Raw genomic sequence first — 18,870 nt, 5'->3', positions numbered from 1 at the left:
TAAGCTGAAGAGATGCCGTCTCCAACAGGCTCCAATACCCCATATATTGCCACACACTACCAGGCAGCAATGCCAGGGCACTGCCCAGCACAATACCTAGATCACTATATTCAAAGCCAGCAAGCCTCCCAACGCAAGGAGGCCAATGTGCAGGAAGACGTTACTGTACCACACCTTGTTCCCCGAAACACCACTAGTGGCCGGCTGAGCCCCATGCAGATCTCTGATGCTGAAGAAACAGTAATTACAGAAGCAGGTAACAATGCACATGATGCTGCAACACATGGGAAACTTTTAGACATCCCTCCCACACCAGCCCCTCAGTGAAAGAACATTCACCCTCCAATACCTGCCATCCAAGGATGTGTACGCACTCTACAAGGGTCACTGAATTTAGCCTCCCAACTGCCCTGTGAGGCACGTATTAGCCCCATTGTACGCAGGTGGAGAAAGAGGCAAAGAGCTGAAGGGACATGGCCCAAAGTCAGTAACAGACCCAGAGCATGGAACATCTAGCGCTTGTGCTTTAACCAAGAGATCATCCTTCCTCCCTTAACCTACTGCTTGTTAAAGATGGGCAGGAGTCTCTCACTCCTGGAATGCCCTCAATTCCAGCCCAGCTCCCAGCGAGTGAGCCATTACATTGGACAGCTTCTAGGAGACCTATGTCGAGTGTTTAATGGATTCACCCTAAACAAACAACACTTGAGGATTCCCCACATCCCGCACTTACACCATGCAGATGGAATACTGCTGTGCCCACCAAAAGAGGGTTTTCCATGTTACCCAATGCTAATAAATGGATAGTGGAGAGGAAAGTTAGTCTTGTGTCTTAACCACAAGACTGGGAGCTGAGAATCGGATTCTATTCCCAGCTCTGCTGCAGTCACCTCCCGGCCCTGTGCCTTGAGCGCCCCAGGTGTCCAACAGGGATGATGCCTTGTTCACCAAGACGAGTTGAGCTTAAGCACCTTGAGATCACCTCATTGAAAGGTGATAGCTGAGATTTTTGAAGTAGTGCGGGGGCATTAGCCACAAGCGCCATTAACTAGAATGGAAGTTGTGGGGCCAAGGCTCCAGTACTGCTATGAATAACATCTACCAGATATTTTTAAAAATTGAGAAGCCAACAGGATGCAAGGCACTTTGCAAGCTCTTTCCAGAAGACAGATTCCTAGCTCCAATCAAACAACATTGTGTGCAAGTTCGTGTGTGTTCTGTTTTATATCAGACATACTTGCACTCTTCTGAAGTCTACAATCTAGTAGTGTCCATCAATAGAAAGCCAGTTAGCCCCTGCCCCCACCTTGCAAATGACAATTGATTGTCAAACACTCAATTACACTTCAATGGTACTCAATACAAAGTCCAATAACATGATTAAAATACTGCACACCAGCCCATATTAAGAGTGTTGAATTGATATTTATAGCTCCTTAGTTACTGAACAATCCATTATTATAATGGATATGTAGCTATAAACACACTAATGGACTAGCTTTGCTAGAACATACAGTATCGCAGCCACATCTGGACTGCGCAGCACAGGCACAATGCCTGTGGAGATAGGGCAGCAGTATGAAAAATGTCAGGCATTTCTCTGGTCTACTAAAGACTCCCTACCTTCAGGGTCATCCTGATTTCAGTCTGCTTTACCAGACAGCAAAAACCCCATGGGTCTTTGCAGACAGATCCCTGCTGTGAACACAACCCTGTGTATCTGCATACACTGGATCTCTTGTACACTCTCACAGTCTTGTATTTGTTCACTTGAGGCTCCTATATTATTTAAGCAGGATTTCCTCCTAAATACTGGAGTATGGCAACCTGACTAAGACAGTGCTCCTTTAAGAACCAGGGAGGCTGTCAGGTGGTTTAGGCCCCAAATGTAACTTGATGAAGATCTTATACTGCCTGATAACCCATTCATCCCAACATGCCACTCTAGGAGTACAGCAAAAAAGGCAGTACTCTTGACTCTCAGTAGATAGCTGCGGCTAGCCCCAGGCCCCCACCTTCCAAAGGACACATTCTACTGTTGAGCACTCACTTACATTTCAGATGTGTGCAATATGTGAAGCCCAATTACATAGTATGAAAACCACAGGGCTGGAACCCCTACCCCTGGCCAGCTCTCTGCTTTTCTGCCATAGCTGCCCCCTCCACCATCACTCCTTTCTAGGGTATAGCTCTTAGGCCAGCTAACACAGCAGCTAATGGCATTCCAGGCAGACAGCTACTGTTCATTCTCTTTCCCAAGTCCTCCCAGCTACAACTCATACAACACCACCACCCCTCAGTATTACCAAAATAATTCAGGAATAAGAGAGGGATGGGGATGTCAACTGATATTTACATGATTTTATTTTAATTTCAATGAAAAATATGTTGATTGCTCTTAAGCCTTGTCTTAGAGTGATGGGGATTTACACAGTCCTAGTGCATGAGAACCTGACAGTGAAATTGACCAGACTTAATACTTCCATGGATGCTGTTTACTTTAGTTTCACTGCCTACCCAGAGGAGACAGCACATTAGATGCTTAGGAAATCCTTTTAGTTTTAAGAACAGAGCACTTCCATGGCACCTTCCAGCCACAGATGTCAGTGTGTTGCAGAGACAGGTGAGTATCATTATGCCCATCTGTAAGACGGGGAACCAGAGACGCAGAGAGGGGAAGTGACTTGCCCAATGTTAGAGCAAGTCAGTGGCAGAACTGGGAGCAGAAACAAAGTCCTCTAACTACCAGTTTGGGGCCTCTTCCACTGGACAAATGCTGCCTCTGACACACAAAAAGCAGCAATTCAATAAACTTAAGGGCACTTTGTTTCTCAACTGTAGAAGACTTCTCTTAGTGGAGCCTTCCCAGTAGAGTCTGATCTCGTTAAGTGACAAGACTTTCTCAAAAGCCTGAAGATCAGTTATTGTGCTGATACACGTCAGTAATATGCATTACTTAAGCCTGTGAGTGCTTCAAGGCAGGATGTGTTTGTCCAGCCCCTAGCACAATGGGACCCCAATCTACGACTGGGGACCCTACGTGCTACCATTCTGCAAATCTCCTCCGTTCCCCGACCCCTCCCAAACACACATCTTTATTTGGCATAGTCTATATTAACTAACCAGAGGTTCAATAGAAAGTCATACCCATGGAAAACCTGGGTAAAGACCACTTACCCTAGCAGCACTAGCTAAATGAGCTCACTGGTAAGTAAAGATTATGCCAATCCTGTACTGATTAGTCATCAGTCTTTGCCATTCACTACAATATCCTATTTATAATAGGAACATTTTCTAAAGATCTCCAATTGTTAGCAACACTGGAAGCCTTAAGACATGATCCTGCAGAGAGAACTGCATGAGCCCAGATGTCCTCTTGCATGGTGCTCTGTGCAGGACCAGGTTCTCCTGTCGACAGACTGCCAGCATTTTTAACAGCGTATCATACAAGCATCCTACGAGCAGATCTAATCAAGATAGTGCTAGAAACACCAGCAGTCTGCCTCTCTTAGGGCCCCGAATACAGTTAATATCAAGAGAGCAGAACCAGTGGTGGTAACAGTGGGCATGTTTTTAGAAAGGCCCTCTCTATACTAGGGAAGCTATGAGGCGAACATAGGTCCTGAAGATCACACCAAATATGCAGGCTTCCCAATTAACGGAGAAAACTATTTTTTTTTTAAACCTGGCAGTGTCCTGAATATACACACACACACACTTTAATTTCCAGATTCACCCTCTCTTGGGGGCACACAAATCAGCTTCTTGGCTACTCTTTTCCTTAAAAATCATAAGGGGGGGAGGGGAGGAAGATAAACCATTAAATGAAGGGTTTCCATTTAGAGATAAAGCACCTCAAAGCCACCACAAACCGGACACCTTTAAATTACTGCACAATAGGCTAGTTTCTGAAGCACAATGGAACAGCCTTGTCAATGAATACTACTACTTTACATGCCATATCCAAGGCACTCAATTCAAGTCAATGAGGCTTTGACACAACCAGCTTCACAAATGTTGCCAAACTGTAAGAGAGAGATCCCCCTCCGCCATTTGTCAGAGACACTCAGAACCCTTCACATTCACCCCCACCCTGTTTGGAGAGATCATTGACTCCATTTGGCAAGAGAAGAGAAGATGTGATTTGCCTGACATCACACAACTGGTCAGCACAATGGGCAATGAAATTCAATGTCATACACAAGGTAACGTACACTGGAAAGAACAATCCTTGAGTTACTAACACACATTATGGGTTGTCTACACACAAGACCTGTACCCCTTTAGCTGTACCAGTATAATCAAAGCAGGTCAACCCCCTAGTGAGGGCACAGTTATCACAATATAAAGGTGTTTTATCCCACACCTGGTCTACATTTAAAACGTATGCCAGCATAGCTAGGTCAGGCAGCGGGGTCGGGGAAGACGACCACACACACCACAGAACACACCATAGCGACAGAGCAGTACTGGCAAAACCCCCAGTGTAGGGAAAGCTATGCCAACAGAGAGTGCTCCTGTCAGCCCAGGGGGCTAAGTAGCTATAGCCTCAGTACAGCTATTCTCCTTCTCATACAGGTACAAATATACCTGTATACATAGCTTTTATACCTGCAAAAGAGCTCAGGTGGACAGTTATTTCAGTAACAAAAAATTCACCCCACTAACCAAAATAAAGAGTGGTCAAACTATCAAGTGCAGAACAGGCCTTAATTAATTAGCCACTCAGGAAAGAGACTTGGGCATCATTTTTGGACACTTCAATGTGCAATACTGTCAAAAAATAACAACCCTAGAGTGTTCTGAAGTACAGACAACAGGAAAGCAAATATTATAAAGCTATTCAGAAGTCAATAGGGCCCCTTCACCTGGGTCACTGTGCTCATTTCTGGCCACCTTATCTCAGGAAGTTCAAAGAACATAAGAAAGGCCGTACCGGGTCAGACGAAAGGTCCATCTAGCCCAGTATCCTGTCTACCGACAGTGGCCAATGCCAGGTGCCCCAGAGGGAGTGAACCTAACAGGCAATGATCAAGTGATCTCTCTCCTGCCATCCATCTCCATCCTCTGACAGACAGAGGCTAGGGACACCATTCCTTATACGTCCTGGCTGATAGCCATTAATGGACTTAACCACCATGAATTTATCCAGTTCTCTTTTAAACTCTGTTATAGTCCTAGCCTTCACTACCTTCTCAGGTAAAGAGTTCCACAAGTTGACTGTGTGCTGCGTGAAGAAGAACTTCCTTTTATTTGTTTTAAACCTGCTGCCTATTAGATAGGCAATGAGAGTGATCAGAGGCATGGAAAGGTTTCCATATGAAAAGATTGGGACTCATAAGCCTAGTCTAGCTATACTTGTAAGCTTTACTGGTATAACTATGTCACTCAGGGATGTGATTTTTTATTAGCTAGTTATTCAGGTAAAAGACCTAGCATAAATGCAGTTATACGGTACTGGTATATGCCACTCCCCTCTCTCATACAAGAATAGCTATACTGGTATGAGTACCTTTATTGCTATAACTGTGCTCATTTGGAGGGGGAGGGAGGTTGTACCTATTTAACTATACTGGTATGGTTATAGCAATACAACTTTCTAACGTTGACAACTCCTTAGTTTAGGGAAGATAAATAAGAAGAGACACGACAGAAGCACAAACTAAGAAATAGTACAGAAGGAAATCAGGTAATCCTATTTCCCATTTCTAGAGTCATTACAAGAAAGGGATATCCAATTCGGATAAAAGGCAACATGTTTAAAACCAAAAACCAAACAGCACAACAAACATGTGGAACTCATTGCCACAAGAAATCACTGAGGACAAAGTTTAGTAAGATTATTAATAGGATTAAACACTTACATGGATAATAAGAACATCCAGTTACATTACACAGGATAAGAAAAGGAGTGTGTGTGTGTGTATATATATATATATATATATATGCGCAGAACATAACCCAAATTACTGGGGTTATGGTATAACCTGTTCATTGGAGGTTTCTTCCAAGTTGTCCTTTAAAGGGTTTCTTGCACCTTTCTCTAAAGCATCTATACAGGTGATGCTGGAAACAGGATACTGAACTAGCCTGCCCACTAGTTTAAGCCTGTACGGCAATTCATGTGTTCTTACAAACCCAGAAGTCCTGATTCCCAATCTGCTGCTTTAACTACTAGAACACATGGTCTCAAGCAAATGAGCAGCAGCTCACTAGCCCAGGCATATAACTCCCCCCCACCCACCCCCCCAAAAAAAACAGAGGAAAAGAAAAGTTGCTGGCCCCAGGCTGGGATACATTAGACTGAACACAAGACAGTTTTAGAGGCACTCACCTTTCCTACTTCTATCCACCACACAGACCCAGCAGCACCTGGGAAACTGGCTCTGTAGATTTGCTGAGAGACTAAGAAAAAATACAGTGTAAATTCGAGAGGTGCCATTTATAACTGATCTCACCCTCTTGCACCTTATTACTCTGAACTACAGATGGCTCAGACCAGTCTTCAAGCACCCCATTCCCTCCCCCCCCCGCCAAGTATATGTATGTTTTTGTTTTAATTAAAGATTAAAGGCAGCAAAAGTATTTCATGCCAGCCTAATGTGCGTGTCGTCAAGGGCCCACATAAAGGGCCCGAGATGGACACTCTGGGTGAACCCCAGAAAAGACACCTAATCCCTGTCCCCCAAATACAGCTCACGAGTTTCCCACACATGCCCGCCCAACACCGTTAAAGGTATAGCTGGAGGAACAGCCCCTCTCTGCAGGGCTGAATAATCAGGTAGCGGGGAGGGAGCAGGAGCATGGCCAGGAAAGACGAGCTGGGTCAGGAGGCACCTGAGCCAGAGGATGGAAGGTCCAGGAGCCACCCCCTAACCACAGAGGAGGGGCCCGAACAGGGGTAAGGGAGGCCTTGGTTCTGATGGCCCGGAACCCTGAGACCGGCCCAGCGGGGCCGGGGCCTGTACGAGAGAGGGAGAGAAGGGGAGCGGGGCCTGTCCTGGGGGGAAGGGGAGCGGGGCCTGTCCCGGGAGGGGGCCGGGCCGGGATCTATCCCGGAAGGGGGAGGGGAGCGGGGCCGGGGCCTGGCTGAGGGTTGGGGGGCGGGAGGGAGGGGAGCGGGGCCTGTCCCGGGAGGGGGAGGGGAGCGGGGCCGGGCTGAGGGTTGGGGGAGGGGAGCGGGGCCTGTCCCGGGAGGGGGGAGGGAAGCGGGGCCGGGGCCTGTCCCGGGGGGCCCAGGAGCGGGGCCCGCTCAGGTCGCGGCTCCGGGGGACGTGGACGGACCCTACTCCCAGCGGCCCCGGGCCCGCTCAGGACGAGATCCTCCTTCCCCAGGCTGCTGCCCAGCCGCCATCTTACTGCGCCGCCTCCCTCCGCCGGGGACGCTTTGCGGCTCCGCCCACGCTTTACGGCAGCGGCGGCTTCGCGACACCCGCTTCCCGCAGGGCCTGGGGATTGTTATTGTAGGGTCGCGGCCAGGGGGTGGGGCCCAGGCCCCCGTGTTAGGGAAGGGTCTGCCCGCGCCAGATCCACTGGTATTGTAGAGTCCCCTCCCCCGTGTTATTGTAGGGTCCCCTCCCCCATTAGACCCCTGTGCTAGTGTAGGGTCCCTTGAACCCCCTCCCCCGTTAGCTGCACCGTCTCATCACATCAGCCTGGTGTGTCACTGTAAGGCCCCTCCCCCGCCCCCCACTCAGCCCCAGGTTGCCAGAGCCGCCTGCCTCTGGGAGCTCTGTTATTGTCGGGTCACTGCAATCAGGGATATAACAGCCCCCCCCATTTCCTCCTTGGGAGGCCAGGGCGGGATTGCTCCTCCCAGTGATTTCCGGCACTTGCCTTGGGAGACTCCCTCAGCTGTGCTCCCCGGGAGCTCAAGCCACCCAGCACCCTGTCATCATCCATCCCATGAGTGAGCAGCCACCCCGCAGTCCCTGGTGTGGCAGGTCTGCAGCAGGTGCCACCTCTCCCTTGCCTTGGACTGATGCTCTGGGGCTACCCACGCTGCTTTCTCATCGGGCAGTAATTTCTCATGCCACCAGAGTTTTTATTTCTGTATGTTGGCGCTGCTAGCAGGGCCTGTGTTTTCACTGAATCCCTCCATCCGTGGCATGGCCAATGCGGTAAGCAGGAGGGTGGCTGCCCTCCCTGCCGCCTCCCGCACTTAGGCCCCAAACAGCTGCTGATTGGGTCAGTCACAGGCCAGGCCTCCCACAAACAGACTCCCACCGGGAGGCCAGGTACAAGCCATAGTGCTGCACCCTCTGCACTGGGATCCCAGAAGGGATGGATCAGCCCCGTCAACCTGATCCTTTCCCTTTCTACTTTCTTTTCCCCAGGATGGGATCCCTGACCTTCCAGCGTGAGACTTCCCCACATGACAGCCCTATCTGGAAGGAGCCTGGGGTGATCTTTGCTGGTGAGCTAGAGGGGAGGGCCTGTCACAGATCCACAGGTCCAGTGCTCTCATATGGCTCTGGAACAGTCCCTGGGAGAACCCTTCAGTGTGTCAGCCCCCTTAGGGTCACACTCTCTCACTGGGTAAGCGCCTTGGTTTTACTGCTTCCTGGGACTGAACATCAGAGACTTCAGCACCCCTGCTTCACGCTGTGAGCTCCCTACAGCAAGTCCACCTGCATTGGAACCTGGAGGGAGACTTACCCCCCCCCCCCAAGTTTCCTTAATATGGAGTAAGAAAGAGTCCTGTGGCACCTTATAGACTAACAGATGTATTGGAGCATAAGCTTTCATGGGTGAATACCCATGCTCCAATACATCTGTTAGTCTATAAGGTGCCACAGGACTCTTCATTGCTTTTTACAGATCCAGACTAACACGGCTACCCCTCTGATACTTAATATGGAGTGACTCTTAGCCAGCATTGTAAAAGCAGAAGGGTTTATTAGATGTCTGGAACACGGTGTAGAAAGCCCTTGGTCATCACAGAGAACAGAAAGTTACAGCATAGTCCATCAGGGTTAGTTCAGAACCCAGAGCTCTCCCCAGAATCTTTCTTAGTTCCTGGTCAGAAGATTCCCTGCTTTCAGCAGCCCACACTTAACCACTCCACCTGATCCTCCTCCTAGCCCTTTATTCTCCAGCTAGTCACAATTGACTGACTTCCTGCAGAGTGTGGGCCATCCACGGTCATCAGTTGCTAGGGTACCAAATGTCCAGACAATTGTCTTCTGGGACTCTCCATGGGGCCTGCACCCCAGATAGCCAGGCGTGAGTCACACCTGTATCTGTGCAATGAGTAAATAATCCGCCCCCCCCCCCTAGTTAACCATGCAGTTCATAGGGGAAACTGAGGCACACAATACTCATCCAAAATATTATGAAAAATTCCCACTCCGCCACAGGGCCACAATCCTTCAGCCAAGAACAAGAGATTCTTGGGGAGGCAGTGTGAGCTAGTGGCTAGAGCACTGGGCTGGGACTCAGGAAACCTGTGTTCTGTTCCCCACTCTTCCACTGATCTGCTGGGTAATGTTGGGCATGTCACCTCTCCTCTCTGTGATTCAGCTGCCTCCTCTGGAAAATGGGGATCATGAGACTGACCTCCTCTCTAAAGCACTTTGAGATCTCCTGGTGAAAAGTGCTAGATAAGAGCTAGGTGTCATCACTAAATAAGAACGTCTTTTATTTTGATTCAGTCACTTGTTGGGCTGTGGCCTCTGCTGCTTCCATGGCTGTGATCTTCGAGCGGCCGTGCCCAATGGGGCCCAGCGCCAGCCGCAGTCTCAGGAGAGTTGTGATCACTGAGATCTCCCCAAGGCTTTGACCACTGCAACACGATGCCTGCTGCTGCCTTTCCTCCTCCCTCTCCCCCGCACGCTAGGACTTCGAGATCGGGATTCCAACATCTCTCCCCTTTCACCGAGGGGCAGAGAAAGCTCTTTTGCTGCTCTAAAGAAACCTCCTCCTACAAATACACAGGGAAGAACAGGCTCGATGTCCTTCAAGGAAAAGTCAAGCAGGGTAAAAGTCACGTAAATAAGTCATAAAGAACACACACCTACTATGTGGTACCCACTTTCAACCCCTTAATCTGATTTGATAAATATTAACACGCACTGGGCCACATACATTTGCAATCCAGATCTAAGCTTTGGATCTATTCAGCACTGGTGAGGCCACACCTGGAGTATTGTGGCCAGTTTTGGTGCCCCCACTACAGAAGGGATGTGGACAAATTGGAGAGAGTCCAGCGGAGGGCAAGGAAAACGATTAGGGGGCTGGGGCACATGACTTACAAGGAGAGGCTGAGGGAACTGGGCTTATTTAGTCTGCAGAAGAGAAGAGTGAGGGGGGATTTGATAGCAGCATTCAACTACCTGAAAGGGGGTTCCAAAGAGGACGGTGCTTGGCTGTTCTCAGTGGTGGGAGATGATAGAACAAGAAGCAATGGTCTGAAGTTGCAGTGGGTGAGGTCTAGGTGGGATATTAGGAAACACTATTTCACTAGGAGGGTGGTGAAGCACTGGAATGGGTTACCTAGGGAGGTGGTGGACTCTCCATCCTTAGAGGTTTTTAAGGCCCGGCTTGACAAAGCCCTGGCTGGGATGATTTAGTTGGTGTTGGTCCCGCTTTGAGCAGGGGGTTGGACTAGATGACCTCCTGAGGTCTCTTCCAACCCTAATATTCTATGATTCTATTATCTTCAACTTTGCTGCCGATCTACATGCGGCGACGCTTGCGAGGTGCATGGGCACACTTTCCTGTTTGAAAAGGGCATGACACCCGTAACCCTGGGGGGTGGCACAAGAGGGCTTGGTTTTTAAATCCCTGCAAGTCCCGCAACAACTTTGATTTTAGGGACAGAGATAAAACAGGAGTGAAGACGTTAGGCTAGATCCTCAGCTGGTCAAAAATGAGCCCTGCTCCGCTCAGTTCAATGGAGTTCCAATTGCTGAGCAATGACCCTTTGTTGGAAGGCAGGGAAAATAGACTCTTTCAACCACTGAAAGACTTCACAGACACAACCCAGCAGTAGGGCAGGTTTTAGTCGAACGCACGCAGCGTTTGCTTTTCAACCAGTGTCACTTCCTGTTGTGATTTTGAAATGTACTAGGAAATAAAGCTGTTTCCAAGGAGGGTTTTTAAAAAATAACACATGATGAGCAACAAGACTTGCTGTGCCCTGTGGATATGGGCCATTTCACCCAGTCAGCAGGGAAGTGCCGTCACTCCTGCCTGGTTTGCTTGTGCACACCACTTCCCAGTGCCATTTGCACCACTGGCCAGTGGTCAGCTGCAACCGGCACAAGCAGGGCTGGCTCTAGCTTTTTCGCCGCCCCAAGCAAAAAAAAAAAAAAAGGGTGGCCGGACTGCTGAAGCAAAAAAAACCCCCAAAAATGGCAGCCGCAGGGAGCGCGTGGAGGCGGCTTGCAGTGAGGTGAAGGGGGGCGCCCGTCTGCTCCCCCTGCCCGTGGGCAGCCAGGCGCTGCAGCCCGCTCGCAGCCAGGCGAGAGGGGCTCCCGGCTCCGGCCTTGGGGTGCCTCTCCCGGCTGGGCAGGCGGAGCCCCCAGGGGCTGCAGGAGGTGCTGGCTTAGCCGCTCCTTTAAAGGCGGCTCGGTCGGGCCGGGCTCTGAGCGGCGCAGGAGGCGGAGGCCGGTGCGGGAGGCGGAGGCCGGTGCAGGCGGCGGGGAGTGGTGCGTCCCGGGGAGCCCGGCAGCACGGTGAGCCGTGGGGATCGCTAGTTCCTGCCCCCCCCGGGTCGGGGTCCGTGCCCCTGCAGGGCTGGGCTGGGACTGGCGGAGCGCGGGGAGCTGTCCGGAGTTGCGGACCAGGCTGCCAAAGCAAAACAAAAAACAACCACGGCAGGGCGGCCTGAATGTGCCCAAGATTGGCCGGAATGCTGCCCCTTACAATGTGCCGCTCCAGGCACGTGCTTTCTCGTCTGGTGCCTGGAGCCGGCCCTGAGCACAAGAGAATGAGTAGATTTCAGGGCAGATTGGCCTAGTATGCACATGGGTCAAGAGCAGCACAGATGGCTCACTTTTGGCTCTGCTATGCCTTACCCTTGTAGTGCAGCAGCATCCCTCGCTGCCTGTTCTTTCACCTCTTCACTGTGAGTTCAGAGGAGGGGGTTAGACAATGCTTCTCCGCTGCGTGCTACGAAACATTCCAGTTTTATGCTCTCAGGAACACTCCAGTGATGCAGATGTCATCTTCTAATTCCTGCCTCTCATTCCAAAAAGTAAAATCACTTTGTATATGGAGGATGTGTTGTGCATGAAAAGATCTCACAGGGAGAATCCCAACAGTATAAAGCATTGCTCATTTAGTTAGAGTCATTGTCTTCCTGGAAGAGTCCAGCGGAGGGCAATGAAAATGATTAGGAGGATGGGGCACATGACTTACGAGGAGAGGCTGAAGGAACTGGGCTTATTTAGTTGGCAGAAGAGAAGAGTGAGGGGGGATTTGATAGCAGCCTTCAACTACCTGAAGGGGGGTTCCAAAGAGGATGGAGCTCGGCTGTTCTCAGTGGTGGCAGATGACAGAACGAGGAGTAATGGTCTCAAGTTGCAGTGGGGGAGGTCTAGGTAGGATATTAGGAAACACTATTTCACTGGAGGTGGTGAAGCACTGGAATGGGTTACCTAGGGAGGTGGTGGAATCTCCATCCTTAGAGGTTTTTAAGGTCCAGCTTGACAAAGCCCTGGCTGGGATGATTTAGTGGGTGTTGGTCCTGCTTTGAGTAGAGGATTGGACTAGATGACCTCCTGAGGTCTCTTCCAACCCTAATAGTCTATGATTCCTGTTCCAGTGTCAATAGCATGGCCAGACACAGAGGCGGGAGACTTTCCCAAGTTGCAAGAAGGGAAGCAGGGGAGGTTTGCTTCTGGCTCACAGTGGTTTTGAAAACCCTGTGCCTTCGCATGCTGCACGCTTTGGCCAAGCCTCCATCCGGTGTGAAAGCTCCACTTCCAGGCCATGGTAGGACCAGGGTAATATTCATAAAGGCAAGGAACAATGAAGTGGTGCCTTTAAAGGGAATTCACCTTTATAGATTCCAAGACCAAAAGGGATCGTTGCGATCATCAGACTGACCACCTGTATAACACTTCAGCAGTTTTGAAAATCCCAGCCAGGATATTGACCAGGGGCGGCTCTATGTGTTTTGCCGCCCCAAGCCCGGTAGTCAGGTGGCTTTCGGCGGCATGCCTGCGGGAGGTCCGCTGGTCCTGCGGCTTCAGCATACCCGCTGCCGAATTGCAGCCGAATCCACGGGTCCGGCGGACCTCCCGCAGGCAAGCCGCCAAAGGCAGCCTGACTACTGCCCTCATGGCGACCGGCAGGCCGCCCCCTGAGGCTTGCCACCCCAGGCATGCGCTTGCTGCGCTGGTGCCTGGAGCCGCCCCCGATGTTGGCACTCATTTACAGACATTTACGAGATTCTTTAAGCATTTTGCCAATCCTTGGCACCACTCAGGAGAAGTTCTTTTCCCAAAATGATGTCCAGTCATTTGCGAATTAATTCCCTCCCTCCCGGACAGGGTGTGAGCCTTATTAGCTCTACTGTTACAGAGGGAAGAGAAAGTAAGGGGAGTGAGGCACCTGCTGCTCCCATCCACATCAGCAGCAGCTGTGGGGGATTGGCCTCTGGTGGTGGAACAGGTGGAGCCCGGCTCTCTCATCTCCTACTCTCTGCAGTAACTGTGCTGCCTGGCTCATCCGCTCACCAAGAGAGGTCAGCGCTGAGGTTCTTTATAGGCTGACTCAGAAAGGTGGCTGGGCCGTTGGTGGAAAACGTGGTCTCTCTTGCCGCAGAAGAGGCCAGGCAGAGCTGGTGATTCTATCAAATTTTACAAGCTTGGCATGGTATGAACCTGGAGTGGAGAGTATCAAACGGCCCTTTTTCAGGCCAATGAATGCCCCAGAGCATCTCTAGGGGGCGCTGTGTTGCTAGAGGTAGACTCTTTTGTTTATAACCCAAGGTCCTGACTATTGGTGGTCATGTCATGGCAGCATGTGTAATTCCGTGAGCAAGTTAACGATAGGAAGGGAAATCTACGGAATCATAATTTCACAGTGTCACCCGCTGTGGCGTAGGCAGGGCGCTCGCTGCCCACCCTGCCCCTATTCTCAACTCCAGGTCGCCAGGTTAGGGGAAATTTTGATAATGCACTGTCACTGGAAATGGGTCAGGTTGGGGATCATTGGAAAGCCCTTTCTCCCATGAACACAGTGGTACCAAACATGACAAACCTACAACAATTATGCAAATATACATCCAAGAAAATGTTTAAAAATCAGTGGTAGCCATGTTAGTCTGTATCGGCAAAAAGAACGAGGAGTCCTTGTGGCACCATAGAGACTAACAAATTTATTTAAGCATAAGCTTTCGTGGGCTACAGCCCACTTCATCAGATGCATGTAGTGGACAATACAGTAGGAAGAGATATATATATACACACAGAGAACATGAAAAAATGGGTGTTGCCATACCAACTATAATGAAAGTAATCAGTTAAGGTGGTCAGCAGGAGAAAAAATTTTTTGTAGTGATAATCAGGATGGCCCATTTCCAACAATTGACAAGACGGTGTGAGTAACAGTAGGGGGAATAGTTCTACTTTGTGTAATGACCCATCCACGTGCAGTCTTTATTTAAGCCTAATTTAATGGTGTCTAATTTGTAAATTCCAATTAATTCCAATTCAGCAGTTTCTCCTTGGAGTCTCTTATTGAAGTTTTTTTGATGTACTATTGCCACTTTTAGGTCTATTATTGAGTGACATGGGAGGCTGAAGTGTTCTCCGACTGGTTTTTGAATGTTATAATTCTTGATGTCTGATTGTGTCCATTTATTCTTTTGCGTAGAGACTGTCCAGTTTGGCCAGTGTACATGGCAGAGGGCATTGCTGGCACATGATGGCATATATCACATGTGCAGGTGAGCAAGCCCCTGATGGTGTGGCTGATGTGATTTGGTCCTAAGATGGTGTCACTTGAATAGATATGTGGACAGAGTTGGCAATGGGCTTTGTTACAAGGATAGGTTCCTGGGTTAGTGTTTTTGCTGTGTGGTGTGTGGTTGCTGGTGAGTATTTGCTTCAGGTTGGGGGGCTTACAGACATTTGTGTGTATATATATATATCTTCCTACTTTATTTTCCACTGCATGCATCCGATGAAGTGGGTTTTAGCCCACGAAAGCTTATGCTTAAATACATTTGTTCGTCTCTAAGGTGCCACAAGTACTCCTCGTTCTTTTTTTTTTAAATCAAGGGTTTTTTAAATTATACCTTAACACAGGCATGTCAAACCTGCAGCCCTCCCAAAGCTAAACTGCGGCCCTCACCTGACAGTATCATGTTACCAGTTAATGCTCCGAACATGATGCTGGCTTAATTTTTTTAATGGTGCAGATTACTATAAATGGAAGGAGTGCTTAAAGTTGATTTGCCATCATCAGCACAAAAAAAAGCAGTTCAGTGGTATTGATTACCAGCTTTGTATACGATGTCACAAGAGTTGCAATGAGCGTGATGCTGGCAGACCAGGGGACAACTCATCCAAAGGCCCCATGTCTCAGCAGAATGCTGACAAACACACAGCTGGAATTAGTCTGGCTCCCCTGTAGGTTAGTATTGTTAAAATAGGTATTAGAGTTATAACAATGTGCTTAGTGATTAGACTTTATTGAAGGCTTGTAAACGGCTGCCTGCATTAATCTCATTTATAACAGCCATATCCCCTATTGTAAGGTAATACTGAAACATTTGCATTGAAAGCGTCTGTAAGTCACCAGCAAGGAAAGAGACACTAATTAGTGTGAAATATCAGTCTCCAGCAGGAGGCGTTATCTCCTGCCCCACACAGAAGGCCCAGTGACACCCAACTGTTGTGGAACATCAGAGGACAAAAGACTTTACGGGCTGCGGGGATGGAAAGCAGTCAGCAAAGAGGAGACGTGCAAGTCAGTTCCTCCCAAGAGCTGAATTTGCAACTCAAAGTAGAAAGGGGGAAGAAATAAAAAGCCCCAACAAGGAGGAACTGTGTCTTTTATGTTTCTTGGACTCTCGGGGTATGTCGACACAGAGGACAAAAGACCTGCGACACGGCCATAGCTGGCCTAGGTCAGCTGACTCAGGTTCACAGGGCTCGGGCTGCGGGGCTAAAAATTGCGGTGGAGATGTTTGGGCTCAGGCTGGAGCCCAAGCTCTGGGACCTCGACCCTCGCAGTGTCCTAGAACTTGGTCTCCAGTCTGAGCCCGAATACCTGTACAGCAATCTTTCAGGCCCAGAGTCCGAGCCCTGCAAGCCCAAGTCATCTGACCTGGGCCCGCTGTGGGATTTTGATCCCTGTGTAGACGTACCCCGAGGGGCAAGGATTACTAAGCATAAGCGAAAGATCCCCAGGGCTTGGTCTGGGTTAGCCCTAAAGGATATATAGAACTTGCTTGTCCTAGAAGCTTCTATTACTTTTTGAAACTTAAGATTGGAACTCATTTGTGTGTCTATGTTTACCTTCTTTAACCTTGTAAATAACTCTCATAAGAACATAAGAATGGCCATACTGGGTCAGACCAAAGGTCCATCTAGCTCAGTATCCTGTCTTCCAACAGCGGCCAATGCCAGGTGCTTCAGAGGAAATGAACAGAACAAATAATCGTCAAGTGATCCATCCCCTGTCATCCATTCCCAGTTTCTGGCTTTCCTTTTCCTAGTTAATCTTTGGATAGGTTATTTAGGATTGGCTACAAACCTGGTCTTTGATGTGAGATCTAAAGTGCAAGTGACCTGTCCTTTGGGACTGGGTGTAACCTGAATATTGCTGGGATGTTTGGGGTAAGGGACCCTCTATCACAAAAGGTAAGCTTATGTGCGTGGTGAGATAGGTTACAGTACCCAAGAGGACTGTCTGTGACTCCATGGTTAGGCTGTTATAGGCTATCAGGAGTTTACACTTAATCAATGGTTGGTGAAAGCTAAGTATAGCATTCACAGCCAATGTGGGGTTTGTGACTTGCTTCTTCACAGTCTGCCCTGAGGCTGGTACTCACACTTGAATCACTACAGGACAGCTGGAACAGGAGGCACTGGTTAAGATGTCAGCATCCAGCAGAAGTTACTGGAATCCATCTGCAAATGATATGCACATACCTAATGTGCATTAACATGATTAATTACAATCCCAAAGGAATTTATTCCAAAATCCTTGCTTTTACTTTGGTCTTGATTGGTTTTAGGCATCAATGGGAAGACAAAGAGTACTGACTAGTAGCTGAATCTTTGGCAAATACCACGGTGGAGAACCTGGCTAGCCACAAAGCTCTGGGTCACTTTACATGCACTCATAAACTGAACTTGGCCAGCTTGGAGAGGAAGTACATCAAGCATCAAGAAAAGGTTGAAGACATTGAGACAAAGGCCAGCTGTGGGCAAGACGCGCCTTATATTAGGTCCCACGACATGTGTTTCGAGAAGAACACCTGCTTCTTCTGCAGTAAGCCAGAAACCAAAAAGCATCCATTAAGCACAGTTTCAACATGTGAGACAGGTGAGCAGCTGTATGAAGCAGTCACTCTTAGCAAAAATGATGCACGGAAAGTAAAATCAAGACCTAAAAGACACCCATGCATATGACATTGCAGATCACATCGAGCCCTGTACCAAGAATGTTTGTAATCTGTTGCATCAAAAGGTAAAAAAAAAATCAGAAACAACTACAGTATATCCCTCAGACCTATCACTTGGACCATGCAAAGCGGCCGCACTGCCAGGTTTCCACACCCTTCCAGGTGTGACGCTACTGGAAGGTTGGCTGGAAAGACCAAATTATCTTCCTGAAAGGCATTTGATTCAGCCTCCGAAGTCTCTCTCCTCTCTTGGAAGGGGCTCAGAATGGCCGAGACTGTCACTGATGAGTGACTGATAAATGCACCGGAGGCGTCCGTATGCCAAGTTTACCATTTGAAGTTTACCAAATTTACCAACATTACGACACTTGCAGAGCCACACCGGTGGACATCTTCCAAGAAACAGACAAATGAAGAAAAACTGCCACTGACAAGGGGTGCATTTATACCTGCTATCAAGCGGGCAAATTATCAAGCAATGAAATGGCTCCAGGATGATCAAGCGCATCCAAAACTACCCTCTCCTATTGGGCAGAGATGGGTCTTAGAGAATGAACTGATCACACCAGTTATGTATGAAACACCATGCACTCCACAATCAATCCTTCACCTAACCAAATGCTCATGTGCCAACACCAGATGCTCACCACCCTGCAAAAGTTTGGCCAGCAGCCTGCTTTGTATGGAGACGTGCGAGTACGGCACAGATGAAGATCAGGGCAACAAAGCATATCGTGTTGGTGGCCTAAAGAGGGACAACACTGACAAATATATGTTTTCACTCCTACATGCCAAAGCTAACTTCCTGAGGATTACCAAAGCCCAGTGTCACTTTACATGTGAGCAATGCATCCCTGCAGAAAGTAGAATTTCATAAATGCTGATGTTTAAACATTCTCAAATATACATCTGTGCAATTGTTCTAGATTTGTCATGGTTGGTACCTTTGTATTCATGGGTGAACAGGCTTTCGAACAACCCCCTGCTTGACTCATTTCCAATGACGTATTATCAACATTTCCACCAATCAAGGACCTGGGGTGAGGGGGTGGGGAACAAGTTGCCCCCACTGCGCCACAGAGGGTAACACACTGACATGACACCCACCCCCTTCCATTTCTATCACTAACTTGCCCATGGAATGAGATTTTAGTACTCTCAGGCTATCATTAAAGATCCCAACACACCTCTAGGAGCATTGACTAGTCCTGTCCTGGCCCCGGCGGGTATTCCTTTCCACATCCTCTAATAGCCGCTGCAGTTTCAGCTGGGAATCGGTAATC

The 18,870-nt window shown here is 48.8% G+C and overlaps 1 protein-coding gene across 6 annotated transcripts in view; it reads right to left on the bottom strand.

Annotated features, from left to right (window-relative positions):
• Positions 1 to 7,441, bottom strand: part of DCAF8 (DDB1 and CUL4 associated factor 8) — a 48,432-nt gene extending 40,991 nt beyond the window's left edge. For 4 of the 6 annotated variants that reach the window (XM_065574691.1, XM_065574688.1, XM_065574690.1 and 1 more), the window contains exons 1-2: positions 7,285 to 7,422; positions 6,335 to 6,405 (exon numbers count right to left, since the gene is read on the bottom strand). The gene's annotated coding sequence lies outside the window, so the exon portion shown is untranslated. Of the gene's footprint in view, positions 1 to 6,334; positions 6,406 to 7,284 lie in introns of all 6 variants that reach the window. The other 2 variants (XM_042843381.2, XM_065574689.1) reach the window with 2 other exon arrangements.
• Between the last annotated feature and the right edge of the window lie 11,429 nt (positions 7,442 to 18,870).

Source organism: Chrysemys picta, chromosome 20 (assembly GCF_011386835.1).
Source record: "Chrysemys picta bellii isolate R12L10 chromosome 20, ASM1138683v2, whole genome shotgun sequence".
In the NCBI taxonomy this organism is placed as follows: Eukaryota; Metazoa; Chordata; order Testudines; family Emydidae; genus Chrysemys; species Chrysemys picta.
This window is presented reverse-complemented; position numbering and strand designations above follow the sequence as displayed.